This window comes from Bos taurus, chromosome 3 (genome assembly GCF_002263795.3).
Source record: "Bos taurus isolate L1 Dominette 01449 registration number 42190680 breed Hereford chromosome 3, ARS-UCD2.0, whole genome shotgun sequence".
Lineage (NCBI taxonomy): Eukaryota > Metazoa > Chordata > Mammalia > Artiodactyla > Bovidae > Bos > Bos taurus.
In genome coordinates, this window is record NC_037330.1 from 4,872,844 (window position 1) to 4,890,374 (window position 17,531).

The window sequence follows — 17,531 nt, forward strand, 5'->3', positions numbered from 1 at the left end:
ACAATAAATAAATATTTTTCCAATATGAGTGAATAGATTTTTCTCTGTACTTTTGCCTGAGTACACACACATACATGGTATTCCCTTTAATTTCAATATGCCAAATTTTGTCCTGAATTTGAATTTTTTAAAAATATGAAAAACATATTCAGGATAAACTGATGACAAAAAACCCTTTGAAACTCTGAGATGTGGCATATTTTCATGCAAAAAATATATTTATTACATATTTTGTGAAGTCTTAATGTAGGTTTGAAATTTATTGTAAAATTGTTATAGTACAAAATGTAATCCAGGTTTATGAACTCTGAAGATTTATGGTTCTATCTTAAACTAGAATGAGCACCCAAATATCAGTGAGATTTAAAAAAATTCAACAAGTACTGTACACATAATAGAAGCCAAAGACACACAAAGCCCTATATTCCAGTTCTGAGTAAGAAAGATAATACCCTTGCTATTAGAGGGGTCTCACACATCTTGAAAATTACAACTAATATGTATGTATTTTTAAATCTCAAAAACAAAATTCACAAAAGGGAATGATCTAGCAATATTTCTTTTTCTTTCTGATAAATAAGGTTTTTTTTTCTTTTTATTATTATTATTATTATTTTTTACTTTGCAATATTGTATTGGTTTTGCCATATATCAACATGCAACCTAGGCTACAGTCATTCTAACATTAAATGTCATTAATGTTAGAATGACTGTAGCCTGGGTTCATCTGTTTTTTAACATTAAATTAATAACTTATACAGGATAGAAAATCCATGACTAGTCAACTGGCCATTTGTATTTATGTAAAAAATCTGTAATAAGTCCAAATCATTCAGTTGTTTTGTTCTTTTCTTCATTTACTATTTTGCAAATGATTCAAAGTGGTATATATTTAATTCCTATAAATCTAGGTTTAATTAATATTTAGTAGTTTAATTGTATCAAATTATATTGATAATATAAAATAGTTTAATTTGTGTTCATTGTGATTAATTGAAATATATGCCCTTTCCCATAATTCTACCATTTTTGGTTTCAGAGGCTCATAGACTTGTTATTACTTCCTTTGAATGACTTAACTGAAATTAAACCATGAGAGTTTCTTTGACTTAACAGTCATGCTGGATAAAAAGTATGTTAGGGTTTCTGGAAGATGTAGCCTTAATATTTGAGAAAGAACAATTGTAGTTGATGATCTACAGAATAATTTCTGTACCTCCTACGAGAAGTGACGCAAAGGCCACTGAAGACCCGTACAATAAACTAAGAAAAAGCAATTGTTCAAAGTTTCAAATAAATATCAACTAAGGTATATATTCAGATTGATGTTAAGGTTAGTTCTTACTGCTAGGCAACCAGTTGACGTAAGTGAATTTAAATTGCCATTATAGTGTTTCCTAATCCGAACTGTCAGTAAGCAGAATTTCTGTGGCATACAGAATGTAGGGATGCTCCCCCTCTCCAACTCTTACTTGTAAAAAGTGACTTCATACCTAAATTGTGTCTACAAAGCCAAAGGAGATGGGAAAATATGACAATTATTGGAATAAATCAGTCCACTATAAGACTTTCATTAAAATTTCCCAGGCAATACAGAGTGTGCCTGATATTTTGGGTTTGAACTATCTAATTTCCTTATTGCTTTGTTTTCTTTTATGTTTAGACACCAGTGAGACCACATAAAATCAAATTTAGTGGTACTGGCAGGAATGTTTTTCTGCTTTCTTATTGTATTATTCTTTCTTTTTTACTACTTTTAAATGCCAGATTTTCCCTGACTTTTTGTTTCTATGGACTTATTTCTATCTGAAGCAAGAAGCATCATCTCAGCTAAGAGTATTTATAAGGTTCCAGTGTGTGGGAACAGTGGTGCTCCAGGAACTCTTGGCTTCCTGTGCTGGTTCCCGTAAATCAGCCTAAGAGATAGGGGTTTTATCGAATATATCAGCTGGCATCCTAGGTAATGGCAATATAAAACTCCCAGAAATGTTAAGTCCAAGCTAATGTTTTGTGTAAATCCTGGAAGGGCATTGTCAAGTCTTATTTTGTAGTCACTAGCTCCAAACAAAGGGCCTTTTCCAGTTTCACTATTTCCACTCACCTTTTTCAATAATGTCAAGATGATACAGTATAGACTTTAGCGTGGCCTCCAAACACATAACTATATAGTTGATTTCTTTTGCTGATTGAGTCTTCTACTTAAATAAAGTTTATTAACAAGTTTTAAGAGAAATTACAGATGCGGAAAATGTTCACCATGTAACTAGTTGAACATACAAGGGGTAAGAAAATACAGTCACTAGTAGAGATAATAAATCATATCAACACAGCAATTTCTCACTTTTATCTATTATACTTGAAAATATATTTTTCAAAAGATTATTCATTCCTGTTAAGTTATGATAAAACACATACTCCAGTGAATTGTTATTTGCCAGGACCTTGGTGAAATTGTTTTGGAAATGAACTTGCATACATTAATGTTTAGACAGTTTGGAACAATAATTTCATTTTGAAGGGATATTTTGCAATTACCTAATTCTTTTGTAGAAAACATTATATGAAAGAAGGTGTTACAGAGTTTATTATTTAATTGTTATTGGAAAAAATAAAGAAGCCTACCAATAAGAAATTATTATAAAACTGTAGAATACCTTGTTATTTTGAAAGTATTTACATCAATAGACTTACGCTACACTGTGGGGAAAATTTTATCAAGTGATGTAAAATATAAAAGATAATACTGGATGCTTGGGGCTAGTGCACTGGGACGACCCAGAGGGATGGTATGGGGAGGGAGGAAGGAGGAGGGTTCAGGATGGGGAACACATGTATATCTGTGGTGGATTCATTTTGATATTTGGCAAAACTAATACAATTATGTAAAGTTTAAAAATAAAATAAAATTAAAAAAATAAAATAAAATATAAATGGGAAAAAAATAAAAGATAATTTGAAAACTTGGCTATCAGTATGATTATGACTATATCCTCTTACAAATTGGTAAGTAGTGTTGGTGAATTATTTAAAGTAACAGATAAACTGAAATTCCAGTGGTTTTTTTAATCAAAAGTTGTTTAGCACTTGGGTAAGACTAGCATAATTCAACACTGCTGTTTGGAGGGTATCTTTCCTGATGATTCAGGGACCTAGGCTGCTTCTGCTATGTGGCTCCACCATCTTCTCCAGGACTTGAGGTCTTTTACTTGCAGCTAAGAGAAATGGAAAACATGAGGCAAAGCCTCGCCTTCTCTTAACCACCTCAAGCCTGAAGTGACACCAGTCACAATTGGTAAGAACTAGCTCATGTCTCTGCCTGGACACTTCTAGATGGGAAAAGTAGCTTTTCTGGATAGAAGGCTGTTTTGCAAAAATAATGTTGCATTAAGGAAGGCAGACACAAATTTTGGCTAGAAAACTGGCTGTCTCTGCCACAGTTGTCATGGTGGTATCATCCTGGGTCTTGGCTCTAACAATGGGGATTCAGTGGGAATTATTGGGAGAATTACATGAAGTAATCTCTATAAAGCACCAAATAAGAGTTCAGAAAATGTTGACTATGGTTATAATGATATTCTTGCCCTCTCTATCACATCTGTGAAAAATATTGCAAGGTAAATTGGCAAAATGCTAATGAGGGTGGTATTAAGTGACTCTTGTTCCTTTTTCTGTTTGCCCATTTCTCTCTATTGTGGTCTGGTAGCTTTTCTCATAAATATTAATTCATATGAATATCTGAATATAGGGTGCTCAAAAAATTTATAATTGCTATAGTTAATCAATATTTATGTAATGCTTACTATGTGATGGACATTCTTTCAAGCACTTTACAAATCTGTTTGAAATAAAGACTGTGGAGAGGATAGCAGGTTGCAGTTTATAAAGTCCGTGTGAGTAAAGTTGGCTGCAGAAGATCATTAATAATACTTGTATCAATGAGATTTCTAACGTATGCAAAAAGCCAAAACTAGAACATGGTCAGATTGATGGCCCAAGTTTTTTCTGCCGGGATGCCTAAGGAGTTTGTTTGGTCCAACTCAAAAGAATATTACTCCTGGCAACAGGAGTATATATTTTTACTTTTACGTTTGATAGATGAGAGAACCGAAATTCAGAGAGAAAGGGACTTGCTTTCACTCACACCCCTGGGTTGCTTTTGGTGTTGGTGATGTTAGTGGTCAGGAACACTGACAGAGCATGCAGCCCTGAGAAGCATTTTTATGGCTAAAGGGCAGCGTCATCAATGCATTCAGCAATTAAGGGATGGTGGAGCAAGTCTGGGTAGCAGGACATTGGGGAGAAATAGAAAGGGAGATGAAAGAATTCAAGAATTCAAGAAATCTCACCGATTTCTGAATTTTGCCTAAGGTTGACAATATTTTTAAAAAACTTCTTAAATAGTGGTAAGAAATAGATTGCAAAATGCAAGTATTTATACCAGCCTGAAGAATACTACTGGAGGGTTCATTCAGTTGATAAACATATCTGTATTCAGAGAGTAAGTTTACAAAATGAATGAAATTCAGTCTCTTCCATAGAGCAGCTCAGAACATTGTTGGGGAAAGAAGGAAGTGTAATTACAACATATATTGTTACAAGCTGAAATAGATGGATACTTGAAATGTGTTTTAAAATATGAAGGAGACTCTTCTATGGGAAGTAAACTTTTAAAGGCATAGAGAAGTAAAACAAGTTCTCCAAAATAAAAGTAGTTTCTTCTTTAAGTTTTATTCAGAATGGATTACCAATATTGAGTTGATTTTGTAATTATGTCAAGAACATTCTATACATATGTATCCTGAGGACAAGGATGCAATGGGAATATTCAAAATCTTCAAAATCAAGGTAGCTGTGTTTTAGGGAATGCTCATTCCAAATGATGATACAACTAATATTCATTGAATACACTTGTGTACCAACTAAGTCCTCATATTCACTCCACTGGGTACCAAGATAGTTTTTCACTAGAGAACATTATGGTAAGAAACACTAAAACTGCTCTCTCAACAAAAGGATTTATTCATGAACTATTTTTAGTTTATTAGAAGGAATTATTAATAGTTCTAGTGTTGTCTAGTATTTTTAGATCTGAAATATAAAGGCATAACTATTGATGACTAGCCAACAATTTCAGAACATTTGCCTCTCCTGTACCTCTTTATCTCTTGGTCAGTTGCCCTCACATAACAAATTAACCTTCTAGAACTCATTATATAATATCTCCAATGAATAAAAAGACCTTTTGTGAGTGTGAGTGGATGTATGTGTGTGTGTGTGTGAGTGTGGGGGGTGTTTTCCTGGCTAACACAAGTCAGGATCTGTTTAAACCCCTTGCTTTGTGCTCAAATGTCACCCTTCCAGAATTCATTACATCCTGTTTATTAATTAATTAAAATATATTTATACAGAAGAGGTTTTATGAGATGGAGTAAAAAATAACATTATGAGAGGCATCCTCAAGATGGAATGGCTTGTCTCCAATGGCAACCAGGAATGCAAACCCAGCATTAGCTGTCAATGCCACTGGAAGGGTCAAGATGATACAAGAATTCAGTAATTAAAGGTAAGAGATCAAAGGAAATAATTCCGGGGTTGGATATGGGGAAAGTGCTTTATTTTCTAGACCAGTATAAAATTACAAATATTACTTGTGTTTTTGGATACATAAAACACACACTCACACACACACACACACACACACACACACAAGGTCTAATGGGGACATGATGTGCGGTGCTAAGGCAGCTCTGAAGATTCAACTAATGCTCGCTGACCTTCTACTGACACCAAGCACTGGACTGGATGCTCCCATTATCCTTTCAGTTCAACTACCTCTACGATACCAGGACATTTACCTCATCCCCTTTAACCGTGGGTTCCTCTCTTGTTTTCCAAATGGGGTTAAACACACCTGCCCAATCATTCAAAGTGACTGTGAAGGTGAAATAAAGATGAGAACTTATTCTGAAAATAAAACTAAGAATGACATAGAAATGAAGTGTCATTGCTAGATGGCTTTTCCAAGCATCTTCTTAGAGACATCTTTATTCAAGAACTAGGTTATTTGTATAGGGCTCAGTCCTGATGTTTAAAAAGGGTTAGTCCTTGAGTGCAAAAGCTGGGGAGTGTGTCAGTGATGGGTGAGATAAACACATTATTTTAAAACATTATAAAGTAGGCTCAGTGGGTAAAGAATCTGCCTGCAGTGTAGGAGACACAGAAAATGCAGATTCAATCCCCGAGTCAAGATCCCCTGGAGAAAGAAATGACAATCCACTTCAGTATTCTTGTCTAAAAAATCCCATGGACAGAGGAGTTTGGCAGGCTACAGTTGAAAAGAGTAGAAAAGAGTTGGACATGACTGAGTGACTAAGCACACATGTGAGTTTACTGGAGAAGAAATAAATATATGAGTATTATATGCTATGGGGAATCCTTCGAGGGCAGTGCTACAAAATTAGGAAGAGAATGATCCAAAAAAAAAAAAAAAGGGAAAAAACTGAAAAATAAACCAAAAGATAAAAACAACAATGAGAAAACAGTGATAGGAAACAAGAAATAGAAAGTAATTAAGATCAGGACTTATTTCCTTTGTCTTCCAGCAAATGTAGAAATGAAAGCAAAATATTGTAGAACCTAAAATAGTGTTGAGAACATATTTACTGAGTGAAATATCTGAACAAGTTAGAAGGAAGTTAGTTCTATCCAATATTGAATAAAAATTACTTATCCATTCTGGTCCTCTCACCTAAGTGGAAATCAATGTGAAAAATCAAATTTCATTTACTTAAGTTCTCTTTAAACCTGCTTTTCAGGAACATGTCTATTTCAGAGTATGAAGCAAAGCTATTTGTGATAAGCTGACTTTTGCCTGTTCAATGATACTAGTAATGATTTTGATTTGTAATCATTGGTCCAACTCCAGTTTGTGGGTTGTGTTTAATCTAAAATTAATCCTTTAAAAATATTAGGCAGTAATTCATAATGGTATGATGCATGGCTATCAGAACTGGTCTTATCTGGTTGATTTTCCTTCCCTGGGCCTGTATAGATGTTTTTTTTAAAAAGGCAGAAAAAATATCGGCAATTTGAATTTTAACCATCTATAAACTGAGCCTGAGATTACCTGGAAGGTATTTGCATATGACTTCCATTAATGATATATTTCAAAATTTAGGTGTTGAAAAAGATTTTATGAATTGTCTATCCTTCTGTCTTATTAAATAGGTAAGAGAACAGGCTCACAGAAGTGCAGCCAACCACCCTTAGTGTTGAGGACAGGTTCTGGGCCTGAACACCTAGCCTGCATTTTTACCTCTAAAAAATGGGCTATATCTGTAGAAAGCAACCTCTTAGAGATGTTTGGAAAATAAAATCAATTTTCCAAACTTACTCAGAAATAAATCAATGTATTTTCAGATTAAATCTCTGAATACTTGTTGGGGTTTTAATCTAGTTATTCTATGATTTGGAAGTGAGGAAACAGTCCTAGCTAGCAAAGAAAATGCTTGCTGATTTAAACTTGATGAGAATTTTATGTTTAGGGGAATTTTGGTGTGAAAGGAAAAAAAATGATCCAGTTTATTTGAAGTACAGTATAAGAGATAATCATTTTATTTAATCCTACTTTCTCTTCTGTATGCTCCTAAACTTAAGTATCTTGTGGCAGACAGTTCTTGGCAAATAATCCAGGCCAAAGCAGCTAAGTGCCCATATACTTCGGTCATCCTTTTGCCTTGCTTCAACATCCTTAGAGGGTATCTGTTTTACAAGATGATATAAGACTGCTAGACTCACATGGAGCCTTACGTGAGCAAGAAGTAAACTTTTGCTACATTTCACCATTCAGGTGGGCACTTGGTATTAATTGTTCATTTTACAGTGATCACTGTGACTTCCTGTGCCTCTTTTCCTTTCATTCTCTGGGTCTCAGTTACGATTCCACTGATATATCCTAGTCTTCCTAGGGATCAAAGAGCCTCTTGAGAAGGTGAAAGAGGAGAGTGAAAAAGATGACTTAAAACTCAATAGTCAAAAATAAAGATCATGACACCCAGTCCCATCCCTTCATAACAAATAGATGGGGAAAAAATGGAAACAGTGACAGACAATTTTCTTGGACCCCAAAATCACTGGAGACAGTGACTGCAGACACGAAATTAAAATAAGCTTGCTCCTTGGAGGGCTTCCATGGTGGCTCAGTGGTAAAGAATCCTTCTGCCCATGCAGGAGACATAGGTTTGATCCCTGGGTCAGGAAGATCCCCTGTAGAAGGAAATGGCAACCCACTCCAGTACTCTTGCCTGGAAAATTCAATGGATGGAGGAGCCCGGTAGGCTACAGTCCATGGGGTCACAAGGAGTCACACACAACTGAGTGACTTCACTACTCCTTGGAAGAAAAGCTGTGACCAACCTAGACAGTATATTAAAAAGAAGAAACATTTTTTTGCTGACAAAGGACTATATAGTCAAAGATATGTTTTTTTCCAATAGTCATGTACAGATGTGAGAGCTGGAAAAAAAGGCTGAGTGCTAAAGAATTGATGCCTTCAAACTATGATGTGGGAGAAGACTCTTGAGAGACCCTGGGACAGCAAGATTAAACTAGGCAATTGTAAAGGAAATCAACACTGAATATTCACTGAACAGACTGATGCTAAAACTCCAGTACTTTGGCCACCTTTTGAGAAGAGCCAAATCATTGGAAAAGACCTTGATGCTGGGAAAGATTGAAGGCAGAAGGAGATGGAGATGACAGAGGATGAGATGGTTGGATGGCATCACCGACTCAATGGACATGAGTTTGAGCAAACTCCAGGAAATAGTGAAGGGCAGGGAAGCCTGGTGTGCTTCAGTCCATGGGGTCACAAAGAGTCAGACACTACTGAGCAACTGAAAAACAAGTGAACAGGTGTAGAATTTTCAGTAACTTTGCATGATCCAAGAAATGCCACTGCTTTGAATGTCATCAGAATATTCCTTATGAATTACATTCTCCTCAAAAGATTATCTTGGTTCCTACTAAAAGCATTTTTTTTGGTATTAAAATGTTTTTATTTACTACTTTGAAAAGGGATTAGGCTGATTGCAGCTTTTAAATTCCTCTCTCTCCTCTTATTTTTCAAAGTTTGTATCTGAATAGCCTAGCAGTATAAAGGCCAAGGTGGTGTTACTTTTCCCACTGGCAACCAGTTAAATCTATCCCATGACCATATTATTCCAATCTTCATTGTAATAACAATTGCAACAAAAAGATAACAATTTTTGCAGAAATTGTAACGTGTCCTTCTTTATTCTCTTCTCCCTTCCTTTTGTCACATGGACTGTTAGCTTGGTCTGCAGCCATCCATAAAGAGGCAGGTGTGGCCACTGTGAGAGGATGTGTTATGTGTGACCTTCATGTCATCTCTTCAAGAGGAAATTGCTTTTCCTTTTTTCTTTAATGTGGTGCTGATGGGTTAATTTTAACTAAGCAGATGAGACATATTCTAAAGCAATGCTTCTCAAATATTAATTTGCTTACCTAGTGATCTAGTTAAAATATGGATTCTAATTCAGAAAGTTAGGATGGGGCCTGAGCCTTAACATTTTTAACAAGGTCCCACATAATCCTGATGTTGCTGATCTGGACCACACTTGGAATAACCAGACCTTAGAAGATGACGCAAGCATAGGCAGAAGACACATGGCCCCTGAATCACCTTCAGGAACAGAGCTTTATCACTCACCTAGACCACTCCATTCTGCATTGTTTACTGATAAATGTATCAACTTCTATCATATCCACAGTCTTTGTATTTATTGGTTAGCTCTAGCCTATACTGAAATAAGTATAAAACTAGTAGTAGTAATAAGTATCATTTACTATTTACCATGTGGCTTATTTACTGAATATCATTTACTGAGTGTTTGCCAGGGTGTTTACCAGGTTTATCATTACTGAGTGTTTATTCAGCTGGTAAAGAATCCACTTGCAATTCGATTCTTGGTTCGATTCTTGGGTTGGGAAGATCTGCTGGATAAGGGATAGGCTACCCACTCCAGTATTCTTGGGCTTCCCTGGTAGCTCAGCTGGTTAAGAATCTGCCTGTGATGCGGGAGACCTGGGTTTGATCCCTGGGTTGGGAAGATTCCCTGGAGAAGGGAAAGGCTACCCACTCCAGTATTCTGGCCTGGAGAATTCCATGGATTGTATAGTCCACGTCACAGAGAGTCAGACGACAACTGAGTGACTTTGACTTTGACTTTCACTTCACACTACTGTGAGGTAGGTAATATCTCAATGAAGTGTTATACCCATTTTATGGACATGGAAACTAAGGCAAGAAGGGGTCAATAGCTGGCCAGATGCATGCAATTTGCAAATGGCAGATATCGCAGATGTGGTATTAAATTCTAGTGACAAAAGAAACATTATCAAAAGGATTACAATTTGACTGGTGCATTTACCTTGGGATTCCTAAGTTTTAAATCTGATCGATCAGCAGAGGTTTTGTCTCTCTTTGGGTTAGTGTTGTCTATTCTCTTCCAGCCAACAAATCAAGGAGAATCACTCTTTACAATTCATGGAAGAGTGTCACTCTTTCTGCCCACCATCTATTCTCAACCAAGATTACTGGAAGAAACAGGCTGAGACTGTAGAAGGCATTAATGTGCATACTACAGCTGAAGATTAAAGAGATTTGTTCTCTTTTACCGCTTCATCTTATTAGGTTCTTGTCTTCTACCGATCAGCTCTTTTTGGTCCCTAGTGAGCTATGAGAGGGAAGGAAAGAGAGAGAGATGCTAATGGATTAGAAGCCTGGGAAAATGTCAAGTCTGGCAGAGAGAGGAAAACTAGTATATATGCCTGATGTTCTTCTGGCCTTTGGTCTCTGTTGCCAATCAGAACTGTTAGCCTGAGTCAATCAGAGGTTCTAATAACCTAGAGAAGTATAAAGACACAGCACACCAGATACCCCCTATATCTATTCATCTCTGGGTTGTCTAACTGTGTGGAAGCAAAGCCAAATTACACACTATGTTTATGAACTGTGTGTGGGGAGAATAACAGATGGATTAAGACATTTTAAAAACACAACTCTAGATTAAAAGTCAAAAGGAGCACTTCTCCATTTGCTACTAGAGAAAAGTAGAATCCACCCCTAGTGCGAGCAGTTTAGGGCTATTATTTTTGTGACAGAATAGCAATGACATTTCTACTTAAAACTCCTTGTGACCTTTCCAAGGGAGCTGTTTGTGCTTCACTTGTTCTGTTTTTTTTTTTTTTTCCCCTCTTCTCCTCTGGAGATTGCATTGCTTTTATAACAATGAAAGACTAATAAATAGAAGGAGTAAGAAAGGGGTAGGAAGAATGAAAAGGTGAAGAGATGAGAGAGAAAGAGACAGTGTAATAAGATTAAACTGTAATAAGATAAAAAGAGAAGGTGAAGGAAGATAAAGGAGAGAAATTAGCCTAAATAATAAATGTAAATTCTAGGTCACCCAGCTAAAAATATCAGAAAATGCTTTCTTGTTTTTTTGATAATTGCACAATTAATAGATTTCCAATGAAAAAGGATCACTCCTGCAATACAGAAAGTCCAGGATATTGTTAACTGAATGCTCGAGACTGTGTAACAGGAGACTGATTTTGCCTTCAGAGCTCTCCTTTGGCCCAAATTCTTTACCTCTATCCTTCATAGATACTGCTGCATTCTACCATCTGCTCCTTTGAAACTCAGGAGCCTCACTGTGACCCTTAACTTCCTTGAGATCTTGAATTAAATCTCAGAGGAGTTCGTGGGGTGGCTGGGGAGCACCTCCCATCTCATCCAAAGGTACCTATTGTAAGTTCCTTTCCTCCAAGAGTCCACCTGCCCTTATGACATCAACAAACTCAAATTAAGCCACTAGTGGATAGTAATTAAATCATTCACTAATCTTCCCAAGCAATATTTGCCTTTCAATATGCAAAGGAATTTTAATTATCCTGGTTAGAATTCTAGATACCTTGGTAAGATTAGAAAGAATTAATCATAAAAAATATATAGTAGCTGAATCTGAATGCCCTTCTAAAAGAGGAATACATACATAGTATATAATTAATATCTATCTATCTATATCTGTCAGGGATTGAGAACTGAATTATTTAATTGAGTATTATTATTTGTGATCACCTTGGGATCAGTTTGATAAAAATTATCTGTATCTATTTCTCTTTCATTTACACATAAAATGCTAAACCTCATTAAATTACACTGAAAAATGTAAAAGTATTTCAAGAAAAAAACCAAACTGAATTTTAGAAAGGAAAAGTACTATAGTTTTCTAAAGAACTTCAATTTCCCCAAAACTGATGCAGATACAATAGGAGGCACATGAAGTCACCAGAGAGAATGGAGTTTTTTATCCTCCCAGTCCTTGATATAATATTGTGACTGAAGAATTATTCTCTTACTAAAGTAAGGAGTACTTGTTAATCTTTTTTTTAAACCCTATTGCCAACCAGATGACCCATAACTTGTGAGTAATAATAAATACTTAACTTGTTTCAGCTGTTTACTTTACAATAGCTTGTTCTGAGGCCATAGCTCACTGAAGCATTTATCCACAGCTGACAAATTCTGCCAGCAGTCCCATGAGTTAGTAAACACACAGAACCAGCAATAGATTCAGCATAATTATAATGTGGAATTAAGCTATGACCATAGCTTCACTTTGTGGTAGATACTTGGAAGTGATAAAGAGACTCAGGGAAGTTCATGAATTCTTCTCTACCTCTCACTTTTTCTTCCTTTATAACATTCATCTAACTTCTGTGATAGGAAGTGACAACAAGAATGAGTCACTGTCTTTGCCCCTGAACTCAGGGTTTATTGAGCATATGTGTATGTATAGGGAGGCAAACAGGAAATGATTAATTAATGACATCTGTGAAACTTTGATGTTTGAGAATACAGAAGGGATACAAGGCTTAATTCTCCTTGAGAACCTAAGGAAAATTTTTATAGAAGATACCTCATTTGAGCTAAGTTTTGAAGAAATAGGTTGAAGAAATCATAAAATATGATCCATGGACCACATGATGCCAATTGCTATTCACACTGTTCACTAAACCCAGGGTAGGCAAGGCTTGGACCTTATTAGAGGCTGGAAGGAGACTCAAAGAGCCATGGGAACTGCAGACACATTTACTCTCTCCTGCTGGCACAGCAACCATAACACAGCCTCTCTTCCGGACGACTCAACAGCCACAGCAGCAGCCACAGTATAACCATCATGGAGCTACAGTGGAGCCATAACATAACCTCACATAACATAACCACGCTGTCACTGCTTTGCAGCCCCAATGCAGCAGCGGCCAGAGCTCTCCTGGTGACACTCTTACAGGTATACCTCACACAGAGGGCCATGACCGAGAGAGTACCTCATGATATGTGTGCGCAGTGCTATGGATGACCTCAGCTTTTGGTGAGATGTGAGAGAGCCTGACCAGCCATCTTGGCTAATTTGCTTTCTCCCCACAGGATCCCATCCAGACTACTGGATCAAAATCTGCATTTTAAAAAGCTCCACAGGAGATGCACATGTGCATTAAAGTTTGGGTTAGAGTTGTTGTTAGTGTGATGGTTCTATTTTGTCTGCGCATTAGAAACATCAGGAGAATTTTTAAAAAATGTATTAACACCCACGGTCGCTGTATCTAGAGTTTCTCACTCAACTAGCCTAGAGGAATCCCAAGCATGAATATACATAGGGTATGCAGGCTCTAGTCAGTGGTTTTGTATGGCTACAGCCATATGTTAGACTGTTGAACTGTCATGAGCTTTGAATGTTATGAGCTGGATCTTAAGGTATAAAAAATGGGCATGGTGAGATACAGTTCTAAGATTCTGAGAAATTCTTCCAACTCTCCAAGCTACAAATATGAAAGTTCTGCAAATGGTCATGATGACTTTCATTGATGTCTGAGTCCTAAGCCTGATTGCATGACAAAAATCTTAGAATACCTGGAAATGTGGGCATAAATTAGATGGCAAAAGTTCTCATGTTGCAGGAAATAGAAGCAGAAGGACATGATAAAGGAGACAGATCATATTTGGAGATCTACTTGTCAAGGCTGTAATGAACAAAGGCTTAGAGACAACTTATGGGGATGTTTTATATAGGAGATGGTGTTGGAAAGAACACAATTTATCCAACTTTTTTTTAGTGGTTTTTGTCCTGTTCTGATTCTTGCCAGACCTGACTCAGTTTGGAGAGAGAATTTAACTGCCCCCCACCCCAAATCTCCCACTGATGCATATTACAGATCCCATAACATTCTCACTGTATTCATTGCAATGTTTGGGCCAAGTTCCAATCAGAAAATTACTTTCTATTGACTGTAAATTTCACACCTCTAGCATGAAGACTTCTTGTAATACACAGTCTCTAAATTGGCTTCAAGTCCTTCCTGAGACCAAGTATGACACATACCCTCAAATGGGTTTCAAATTGAGCCACAGCCTTGGCTAAACATATTTTAATGACAACACATAACATTCAGGTCATTGAAAGAATATTTCCCCCTTCATATGATACATGTGTTGCTGGCATAAAATTATATGACTTATGTCCCCTTTCAGCGTTAGGAGGGTCGAGAAATCTTTTTCACTTTCAGCCTGAAATTACTCTGCAGTATAAATTATTACTCACAGTTCAACACTTGCTGTGTTCAGCCCAGAGGTGGCTGCCTTCTCAAAGGCTCTGTGATTTATGGGTGGAGGCAGAAGGGCGAGAGTGCCTCTGAGCAAGCATGTACCAGCCCTGTGTTCCCTCTGTCAGAGGCAACAGAAGGTTGAGAAGATCATTCCCATCAAATCATACAAATCAGAGAAATAACAGAGAAGCTTTCAACTCCATTGATATGGGAGAATCAGTGCAGGAGGGTAGGGAGAATCACTGAGGGGAACATCTATTCTGCTTAGCTGTTTCCTTATTTTGATTTTTGGGTTCCTCAAGACTAAAACAATTAGAATCTTGAATAATCCAAGAAGCAGACAATCGATTCTGCTGCTGGATTCTCTCTGCTACTTGCTAACGTTTGGTCATCTCAGACTCCATTGCCTCAATGTTAAAAATGGGTATAATAAAATTTTTGCTTCATTTACAAGGTTATTGTTTCACTCAAGTGAGCTGAATTCTTGGAACTATTGTGCGAACTGTACAAACGCAAATACTTTATTAGGTGAAAGTTGCTATTTTTACATATGATAAGTTCATCCTGGGGCACACCCTCCTCAAGGGTGATAGCACTTTTATTATGACTGGGTTGTCCAGAGGTGTTTCAGACATAATCCTGCTGCAGCCCTTCATCTTCACCCTGTATATTACAACCTCATCTTCACCCTGTATATAGCTGGTATTCTCTCTATATTTTTTTTCAGGTAAAACTCTTTAATGATAATTGGTTAAATGTCAAAATTAATATGAACAATAGACTACTAGACAAGAGCATCTAATGAAAGACTTTACTGGTAAGTTTCTATATATTTTTTTATTTCAAGAAAACCATTTTTGATTGCAAAGGAAATAGATCTCCAACACCTGGACTCCTTCATGAAATGAAAGACTGTCCACAGGAGAAACTAAACAAAGTTCTATCATTTTTGTAAACTTTTGTTACTTATATTAAACTTCAAAGAGTGAAAGCAATCATCTTTAGCAAAGTAGAGAATTTAGAAATTTAGAATTACTGATTTTTTTTTAATGGAAAAGGTACATTGAGGTTGTTATCTACCTTGAATTAATACTTCCATAATAAGCATGTTTGCATTAGTAAAAACTGTCTGGGGATTATACTGGTTTGCAAAACACTGAAATTAAAGTTACATAGTATTGTAAGCAGGAGAAAACACTCAGTTGGAAACACTGAAGGGTCTATGTTTCTCTGTGCTTCAGCAATCATTGACAGTCTAAGTTTGGACATGTGTCTATTTAGAGAGGAATAAACCTCTGGTAGAGTTAGTGAAAGCTCTTGGCCACACAAACACAAAACATCAACTGAAAGGTGATAACAACACTTCTCATACAATCAGGGATCTTGGGCGATGTGTGCTTGTAGGGGGCCAGGGTGATCACAGGCCTTAGTGGCTGTGAGTGGCAGGGGGCTTGGGAGTTCTGACATTTCTAATTAGAAGTCATTTCCTCATAAGCTATCCGTCTGGCGCAGACAATAAGGAATCCACCTACAATGCAGGAGACCTGGGTTCAGTCTCCAGGTTGGGAAGATCCCCTGGAAAAGGGAATGATAACCCACTCCAGTATTCTTGCCTGGAGAATTCCATAGACAGAAGAGCCTGGAGGGCTACAGTTCATGGGGTCACAAAGAGTTGGACATGACTGAGCAATTAAAAACTTTCACTTCACAAAAGTTGAATTTTTTTTTTTTTCTTTCTTAAATTGGCAATTCAACTTTGACTTTAAATCTCTTTCAGGGTGCTTTAAAAGATTAATTTTTTTCCCCCTTGGAAGCCAGAGTCTGTTTTATGGGGAAGAACTCTGAATACCCAAAGGAAAAGCTTTCCTTGGATCTCCCAGTGAATCTTGGCAGATTTTAAATATAGGCACCTTCTTACCCTTAATTTCGAATTTCAAACATCTTTTCTACGTCCACTCTTTCTTCTGTTATATAAATGCAATCCCCAAAGACATACTTCTCAGTCATTAATTACTATTAGAAGAATACTATTAAAGGATCAATGTGCTAAATTTCAGCAGCATTGCTAGAGGTTACATTGATTTATAAAGTTTAGAGAGCTACTGTAGCTGGGATTAAAATTTTTTTTAGGGTGAGATGTTCTCCTATTCATTAACTGTAGAGGTGGATGGATCTGCTAATGTATGATACAAAATGAATCAACCAACCAAACACAGCTATTTAAAGCATTTTGAATGTTTTTGTCATGCTTTAATCTAAATTTTTTAAATATGAAAATATATCATATGTGTAAATATTATAAATAATGCATATTTATAATTATACATACATATTGTATATAAAATGTAATGATAATAGATGTTTATAATAATTGATATAAATCCATTTAAAGGTTTTCCATAAGAATGAAATTCGTAATTTGGTTCTTCATCATAACATTGTTTATATGTATTTAAAATAGTAGTTGTTTATAGAAATTCTGCTTACACATGAATTCTCAGGAGCACATTTTTTATATTAAAGAGTACTTAAAAAGTAGAAATTGTTTAGAACCAAGCTACTTGGAATTTCAACTCTGGAGAAATGCTGAGGAGCACAGTACTGGGCAATATACCACCCTCACAGGACAGAATGTATATCAAGGAAGATTTCTCAGAAGATGTGATGCTTAAACTGAACCACCAAGGATAAGTAAGAGTTCCAGGCAGAAGCCCAGTAAAACGTGAAGGCACATGCATCCTGTGTATGTGTCTAGGGGGCAGGAGATGATGCAGTAAGGCTCTAAAGTAAATAAGGAAGGGCTTTGTGTTCTAAGTCATGGCACTTTTATTCTGAAGCCAGTGAAA